The following is a 9350-nucleotide window of genomic DNA, read 5'->3' as shown; positions in this document are numbered from 1 at the left end:
CCAGGGCAAGCTGCAGCCCCAAGCTGTGCTGTCTGTGCATCCGAGGGGGAGCGGCAGCGGCCCTGCGGCTGCTGGGGCTCCCTCCCAGGGGAACAAGACGCGAGGCAGCAGGAATGTGTCGGGAGCGGGCTCTGGCTCGAGTGGCTCGGCTGCTCCGGGGGTCACCCTCGCCCTCCACTTCTAGCGGCTACTGAATAGCTCCTGCACAGGAGCTTTTCAAAGTCTGGACTCCATGGGGACGGAAGAATGATGAACAGGGGACCTGCGGTGCTGGTGATCGGTCCAGACAGCCCCTTCCCATCCCCAGCACCGGGTCAGAGAAGAATGGCCACCTTTCTGCTTCCCCTCCTGCCTTAAAAATGTACTCCACTAACGATGACCTAGAGATACACAACTGTGTAAGATACACAATTGTGGTCACCTCCATATAATGCTAAACTCTGCCTCCTATCCCTGTAACTAGGACAGTTTTACAGCCAAAAACCAACAGAAAATCTAAAGCAATACAGAGCCCGCCCTTTCGGGATTTCCACGGAGAGACCTTCCGGCTTATGGAATTGTATTTACATTTTATTAGCATTTAGAGGTTCTGAAAGAACCCTTTTACCGAAATTCTGCCATATTTTTCTGCTTATATTCTTTAATTGAGTGGCTGTGTAAGAAAGCTAGTCTTCAAACTATTTTCCCCTCAGTTTATTCAATCTAAAAAAGTCTAAAGGAGACTGTGAGATTATCCTTTCTTCTTTTGAAAGATGTTTTCTTTCTCTCTTTTTTTTAAACTTTTGCAAGAGTTTTTATTTTTGACTCTTTTAAACACTAATTGAAAACTTGAACAATATTATGAGATAAATGACTATGAATGTTTAAAATTCAAACAGTGGCCTATGAGTGACACTGCATATAGATTTTGTATTCTAATAAGAGGTTAACAGCTCAGATTACCTCTTGTAATTCACATAAGTATTCCTGACACTGAAATTCATGATCCAAAAAGGTGATAAAAATATACCCAAAAGAGAGAAAAGGGAATACTGAGGAAAAAATATACTGTCACTCGAAGTAACAGATTTGGACAGTACATTTTGCATTAAATAAGTATATTTTTTTGTATAAACTGAAGGTGAGCTGAGAAAGGATTTAATCATCAAAACTACAAAAATGCATGTTAATTGTGAATGTGAATAAAATAACAGGTTTGTAAGTTTTTATGTCCTCCCATTTTATGATTTAATTGTGATTCTAGAAGACTTTTCTTCATCTGCTTTAGCACTGGCTAGACTGCTACCAGACTGTTCATTGCTTCTCCATAGCAGGAGGGATGAGCCTAAATCACTCTCTACATTTCCCTGTATAAGAATAAAGAAGATGTTTTCTTCAAATAGCAAGAACTTTTTGCTAAGAAACACTGACTACTAGCCAGACCTAGAAACAAGAGTTTGGAGCAAATGAAGCAATTCACTAACTCACTAAGGCAGCTCCTCTGTTACAAGACACTTTAACTAACCTGTATCATGTGTTCCAGTTTGTTTCCAGATATTTGCAGATTAAGCTGTAATGTAGTGCATTAAAGTTCATTAATTTATTCAAAGTCAGGCATAATAGTATCCAAAATTAAAATAGTAGGATTTTTACATTATAGTAAGTAAAAGATGTTTTTTTCCCCCTCTGGTTTTAATGCAATCAAATACCAATGATTTTTATAGGATTTTAATGAGTGCATACATTGGATACATAAATATCTAATTATATTATTAGAATACACCAATTTTAAGTATTGAAATACAGAAGGATCATCAACAAGGTTGTGTGTTAAGGTGTTAATCTTTAAATTCAATTGCACATAGAAATGGGGTTCATCTGTAAATTTTGAAAAAAAATTAACAGACCTCTGGTTTATTTGGTTTAATTTTCTGTTTATTTGGTTTAGTTATTAACCATCTCACATAACTCTAGCTAAGTGCCTAAAGTTAATTGCTTAGTTATGTCTGTCGGCAACAAGTAACAGATTACAGATAACAAATCCAAGCTCAAAAGAGCTACCTGTGAAGGATCAGATGATGTTAACTAGTTTTGCCTGTTAGCTATGGTGAAAATAGACAACTAGATTACACCAGACACAGAACACTGGATGTCAGATGACATGTATCTTATCTGATGTGCTTTACTTCAGTTACTAATACTTTTTTCTCTGGATGCCTGCACAGAACAGCATAATAAAAATAGACAATCATGTCTACTCAGGAGTGTATCTAAAACAGGTGATATGAATAATCTCAACAGAGACAGAAGAAAACCAGCTGCCATGGTTTACACCAGCTGGCAACTAAGGCCCACAGCTACTTGCTCATTCCCTCTCAGGGGGAGCAGGGAGAAAATCAGAAGGATAAAAGTGAGAACACGTGGGTTGAGGCGAAGAAAGATTATTAGGTAAAGCTGTGCACACAAACAAACCAAAACAAGGAATTTATTCAGCCCTTCCCAGGGCGGGCAGGTGTTCAGCCACTCCTAGGAAAGCAGGGCTCCATCACATGTAATGGTGACTTAAGCAGACAAAACACCACCACAATAAATTACTCTTGTCCTTCCACCTTCTTCTTTCCCCAGCTCTATATGCTAAGCATAATGCCAAATGATAGGGAATATTCCTTGGGTTGGTTGGGATCAGCCGTTCCAGCTGTGTTCCTTCCCATCTTCTTGTTCATCCCCAGCCAATTTGCTGGTGAGGTGGGGTGAGGAGCAGAAAAGCCATTAATGTTTTATAAGAACTGATCAGCAGTAATGAAAACATCCCTGTGTCATCAACCCTCTTTTCAGCACAAACCCAACACATAGCCCCATACTGGCTGCTGTGAAGAAAATCAACTCTGCTACAGCCAAAACCAGCACATCAGCATAAATATATTTAATTATCTTCCTAATTTTTAAACTAAGAAAACTATTTCTGATGGATCAGTACTCTATTCATAAAGAGATGAATGCCTTCAAAAGCTGCTTCTTGCCAATCAAGTGCAACCATGTGCATATGTGATGGAACTTTTTTGTATCACATGGCTTTATTAACATCACAAGTAGAGAAACAGTTTTTTTCTATATATTCTTTATGCTTAATCCTTACAGGAAGAGGAATTCAGAGACAGAAGACAATATTTTTTTTCAGGCTTCTGAAACATCGTCCACAGTTTTCCAAACCATTTTGTATGTATTAAAAGACTACATTTTAATCTTAAAATGTAAAACTTTTGTAAGATTTTGTGATTTTACAAATGAGGTAGTTATGTATTGCCCTTGCTTCATACAGATAATTATCACAAAAATCTTGCTTATAAGCTGAAGGTTATGGTAGAAAATAGCTCTAGAAACCAGATGTGCTCCATTCTTTTTACATATTTCTTCTTTATTCGTTTTCATTCATTCACAATAAAATGTCCTTTGAGACAGTATAGCATCTTAATGCATATGCAACACTGTGAATTTGAGCAGAAAGTAAATACTATCTTTTCATATGCATGAATGTTAAAAAAGAAGTATCAACCCCAGTTTCTTTTCAGTAGTGAACACTTCTTGGCAGTACACATTCTAATAATCTTAATAATGTATTCCAAGAAAAAAAATTAAGAGAAAAAACAAACAACCAAAATTTATTATTAGAAATATTTTATGGATTCAATTTTTCTGGTTAGGAAATTTTATATCAACAACAATTTTAATTGCAGTGTTCTTATTTGCATCCAAGACTACAGCCAGGAAAAAAGGTAATTGAAAACAAGGAGCTATGAAGTTGTGCATGTCTTTAAGCAAGTCAAGAGATTCAGCCACTATGTTCTTCATCACAGTTTCAAAAGGGAAGAATCACAAGATGAATATCTTTTTATTATGACAGTCCCATAATTGACCATCCCACATTCCTTGAGGAGGATCAGCCAGTTTCTAGCAGACTCAAAAAAGCATACTACTACTTCAAAGCAAAAAGCATTCAGGTTTGTTTGTAAAACCTATGCCTTTTCTGAGATTTGTTTTCTTAGGTCTGTGTTACAGAATTCCTTTTTTTTTTTTTTTTTACCAACTGCTAACATGACATGTATTATCTCTGAAAACCAAATTAAACCATATTGCAGAGCTTCAAAAAACAGGCTCACAAGTAATGGATATTAATTTCAAAATAAGGTTTTCTACAATTGTTTCAGAAGTCAGGAATTTTTTTTTTTCTTAGAGTTTTATTTAATAGTTAAACTCAAATTTTTTGGTGGTTTTTTTTAACTTGTCTTTCATTATCATTTCTTAACAGGAGCAAAGACAGTATTCATTACATTCAGAGTTCTAGCAACAATTCCAGCCACAAAATGAACAAAATACAGACATTAATAAAATCAACCCTTTCGTAAAGTATTTTATACATGTAAAAGTTGTACTTCATTAAATTTCTTTTACTGCTTTAAAGCACCTGTATTTTATGAGGTCTTCTCTATGAAATATAAAACAGAGGTTTACAATACTTGGAGTTAAAATTGCATCCATAATTCAAATAAATGTTTCTGGGTGAAGACATAATATCTAGTCTCTCTTCCAGTACTCATGGTATATTATGGGATAACTCTGATGTAGTTTACATTATTTTAGATCTCAGAAAAATCCACCAGTGTTGCATAAGTGGAGTTCAGTTTAAATCACCTGAGAATGTTTGATTAAGAGATGAAAGACATGAAAAGCAAAAAGAATATTGAGAAAAGTACAAATACGAAATAAGGGGAAATAAAGGGTCTAATTTAAAACATTTTTTCTAACATATAGTGCTATCTAAAAAAAAAAGCCAAAATTATTTTAGTGTTATTGTTATACTGTGTTACTGGCTTATGTTGCTCTGTTTACTTCTGCACTGGCTGCCTTTAGGCTTAAATTTACTGTAAATCCAAGTTGCTGAAGTAGGCATTGACTGTATCTCTGAAAAGCTACCTTCAGGGATCTGTGCACACCCTCAGTGCTTACAAGATTGATTTGTAGCTTCAAGCATAAGACACTTAAGGGGATCTGAAACTAGGATGGCCGCACAGGTGACGTTATAACCTGCACAGGGTGAGATAAGAAGCTGGATGCTCTGTTAGTGCCCCCTGATGGGCAGCTCATGCAACCCTTTCAGATAACACATGAATCAATAAAATACATACTTAAGATGACAATAATACATATATATTTAAAAATAATAAAACGAAACCAAAGCAAACATAACATGCTAAGTGTAAAAAGTAGAGGATATTAAAAACTTGGAAAATGTAAGTTATATGAAATTCTTATTTTTTACATCTGACAGAGATGTAAACCTATTTATCAGAAGCAAACTGAAACAGAAAAAAACACCTCAGATTTAATAATTTGAATCAACCTTTTTATTAAATGTAATTTTTTAAAAGAAAATTGTTCCAGTATCAATATGAAAACTTGTTATAACAGCAAAAAAATCAAAGGGCCAATTAATCACATAGGGAGATGGAACAGGACGGATATTTTATCTTTCCTTAAACTGAGAGGTGTATACTCAAGCTGTGGAAAAATCTGAATAGATTTTCTATATTTACAAGAAAGTTACATTTCTCATAACTCATCGTGAGTTACATTTCTCATTGTCTAGCTGTCTTCTATCCATCCAGGTGTTGTGTTAGAAGTAGGTAAGTTGTCAATAATATTTGAAATACCACCACTTCATACATACAGTTGGATAAACCTGGGAGAAGAAAGGACTGTTGGATGTTGATAATTTGAATATTCTGTGCAAAGAGGACAGATTTTCAAGAAATACACTTTACCTCAGAGTATCCTCTAGACTGAGAGAACTCGTGTTTACATTTTCTCAAAATATATCACATAAAGAAATACTATTATTTACAATATTGTCTCTTTAGTGTTTTATGCATTTCTAGCCTGAATAATATGTTCTCTAAGGGCCCAATTCGGCAAATATTACTGCAGTTGATTAATTTTACTTTCATGTTTCATCCCTTTGAAGTCAAATGCATCAGGAAGATGAATGCAAGTAATAGTTATATAGGCATTTGGAAAATCGGGTCTGGGATTTAAATATAGTAGAGTTTGTTGGTCTGATCAATCTAGGAAACATTTATTTCAACTAGAAAACACTAATTTAAAACATCTAAATTGTTTAGGACTGGGGGAAATGAATTAAATGACAAAAATGGTGGGAAAAACCTTTTTGAACTGTAGAAAAACTTTCAGTGTATTTAATACTCTGGTGTATGAGGAACAAGTCTGTAAGCTTTCTTTGACATAAAATAGAGTTAACCACATCATCTGGGAAAACAAAACCAAAGCAATTATCCAGAGGTTGATGTTCCTTTCAAATTGATAGATGAGGAAAGAAACTTGACTTTTTCACTTCCTGATAGCATTTGATAATTTCTGATTTAAGACATAAATGAAATTATTAGGATGTAATGAAATTCTGTGGTATGGTACATTGTCTTCTTTTCATACTACTTCATAAATTGTTGAGAAAATTCAGAGGCTCATTCTTCTATAATGTATCTTCTTTGAGGCAACACAAACATGAATTTTTCCATAGTATTTTGTTCATGGTACTTATATAATATCTTTGACTGCAAATTCCCATTTCCAGTATTAACTCCCATTTTCAGTATTACCAGAATTTTGCAATAATGGAGGCTAATATTTTCTTTGAAGACAATAAATAAATTTCATTTGAGTAGTGGTTTATTTAAAATAATACTTATGTAGAAAATTACTCATAAAACTTTCCCTGGAATAGCATTATATATTATATTTATATTTATATTTACACACCCCACTATAAATAGAGATAGATGTATATATACCTACATACTCCTAATAAGGGACATGAATGCAACGTTAAATGTAAATGTCTTGCTTATTTAAAATACACACACTGCATTTTATTTCTTCTAATAAAAGGAATTACCACATTCTGAACTATTCTACTTGTCATGTTGTCCTCCCCAGTAATTACTTTTTAGGAAGTGCATACCTCACAGTTCCTAGTAAATGTAACTTATTTCCAAAAACTGCCTGTGGAAAGCCCTTTTCAGCACTATAACAAGCAATCAGGTAGTGAAAGACCTTTGAAATAAACTCCAAATGACCTGATAAATACAGTTGGTAAAATGACGTTAGAGTTGGAAAGACTGTATGTTTGAACTCTCTGCAGAACTTGGCATAATTTGGTGGAATAGTACATCAAGCTTGGAGTTTGCTTGGTCCTAATCTCTTCAGTATCTTTGCAGTAATCACCAATACAACAGATTTTTGTATTTTTGTCACCAAAGTCTGATCACCTTTTATCTTCACTCGTTAAGTATAAAGTTGGGGTTCTGAATGTACTGTGTCATGTTAAAAAACTGCATTTTTATTAACATCATCTCTTACTGACAGCTTTGTTTTTAAGACTCAGCAAATCACCAGACAGGATCTTGTTCTTACTTTACATGTCCCTTAAGGAAGGTCTAGCCAAACAGCTGCTCCTTATCTGCAGGCCTAAGCAGGTGTTCCTAATGACACCATCATTAGGAAGCTCAAAAGAAAAGCTAAACATACATTTTTTGCTGCCAAGTTTTAATGTTTATTATCTGTTGACTTGTTTTTCTTGGCATCGGAATTTAAATGTGGACTTCTTGGTGCTGGGAGTACTTGAACAAGTTTAGATTAAATGTAAGGAAAAATTTGTTTGCATAAATTGTTGTCAAGCATTGGAACTGGCTTTCCAGGGAAGTGGTATTGTCTTCATGCCTGGAAGTGTCCCAAAAACTTTTGGATGTGTCACTTAAGGACATGGTGGTGGTGCAAAGTTGACATTTGGACTTGGTGATCTGTTTTTTCTCCCACAAATCTTTCTGTGTAAGAAAGATCTGCCACAAATGTGTTTAAGTAAGGACAATTGGTATATTTATATTTCACAAATACAAATTAGTGAATTTGATAAGTACTTGTTGGTGCAATCATATAGTTTCATCTTCTTCCTTCATGTGTTCCATCTCTTTTAATTTTAAATTAAATACCAGCTTGTACTTAATTGTGCACAACTGCAACAGAATTTTCGTTATCATATATTGTGTCTTTTAAAGTGAGATACAAAACCTTCTCAGGGAAAGAAGGAGCTAATAAAAGAATATCAAGAAAACTGTCAAAATAAAACCTAAGGGATAGTATTTCTTCTTTAGATACAATCTTTACAAGGAAGAAGAGATTAATTATTAGATTTTTTTTTCTTTGAACCAGATGAAATACATTTTGTTTACTGATCTGCCTTTTTCATGTCTCCTACAGAAAACAACTTTTATAATTTATGTCCAAATATCACTGAGTTTTTCTTCTTAAAAACTTAAAGCAGGATCATTCCTGCTTGCTGTTGAACAGTTTGATCCAAGTCCAAACAAGCACTAAAGCTTAAATTCAAGCCTCCAAAACATTAGACTAAAATGAATAGAAAATTATGTGATTAAGTGCTTTGTTGGATGAAGGCCAGAGTGTTCAGTATCTTGAAGACTCTTGGGGGAATTAATAATCCAATGTAAGAAATAGTCCTATATTAAAAGTATGTACAAAGATCAATCTTACCAAAACCAGAATTTTGGATTTATAAATTTACCTTAACTTTAATGTTGTGGAAGTCCATGCAACATTGTTAAGGAGACCATGATTTTAGTGCAGTATTAACTGTACAGACTTTATAATTGGATGATATCAATTTACCAGTTTTATATTCTTCCTTCTTCTCTAACCAAACAAAAAATCTGAGAGAACTTCATTTGGAGTTGTATTGAACCTGGCTGAGCTGGCATTCATTTTCTCACAACAGCCCTCACAGAGCTGTGCATTGGTAGCTGTAAAGGTGCTGCTAGCACAGCAGTGCTTTGGGTGCTGCTGGGCAGGGCTGGCACAGCAGCAGAGCTGTCTCTCAATATTTCACCCTCATCACAGGGCTGGGAGTGGGCCAGACCTGGGAGGGGACACAGCCAGGCCAGCTGACCAGAACTGACCAAAGGGATATTCCATACCATGTGATGTCAGCTCAGATATAGAAGCTAAGAGGAGGTGGAAATGACAGGGAGGAGACCAGGCATTTTTTATTTGCACTGTCTACCTTCTGGGCCAACTACTACGTGTGCTGATAGCCCTGCTTTTTGGGAAGTGGCTGAACATTGCTTGATGATGGGAAGTAGAGATTAAACTTTTTTTTTTTCTTTGCTTATGAATGCAAAAACTTTTTCTTTTTCTCAGTAATCTGCCTGAGCCCTTGAGTGGTTTTCCATTTTATATTCTTTCCCCAGTCCAGCTTGGAAGAGGACTGGTAGAGCAATTTGAAGGGC

At 35.1% G+C, this 9350-nt stretch overlaps 1 long non-coding RNA gene across 2 annotated transcripts; it reads left to right on the top strand.

The window, feature by feature from the left end:
- Positions 1-183: 183 nt before the first annotated feature.
- LOC135300050 (uncharacterized) lies at positions 184-5715 on the top strand. 2 transcript variants are annotated; one of them, XR_010361919.1, is made up of 4 exons: positions 184-1193; positions 3118-3195; positions 3734-3977; positions 4286-5715. It is a non-coding gene; the product is annotated as an uncharacterized LOC135300050 (long non-coding RNA). The 2 variants fall into 2 exon arrangements; XR_010361918.1 differs by having other exon boundaries at positions 3734-5715.
- Positions 5716-9350: the final 3635 nt, after the last annotated feature.

The sequence above is a fragment of the Passer domesticus genome, chromosome 4, assembly GCF_036417665.1.
Source record: "Passer domesticus isolate bPasDom1 chromosome 4, bPasDom1.hap1, whole genome shotgun sequence".
NCBI classification, from domain to species: Eukaryota; Metazoa; Chordata; class Aves; order Passeriformes; family Passeridae; genus Passer; species Passer domesticus.
The sequence above is the reverse complement of the archived record's forward strand: the minus strand, read 5'-3'. Positions and strand labels throughout refer to the sequence as shown.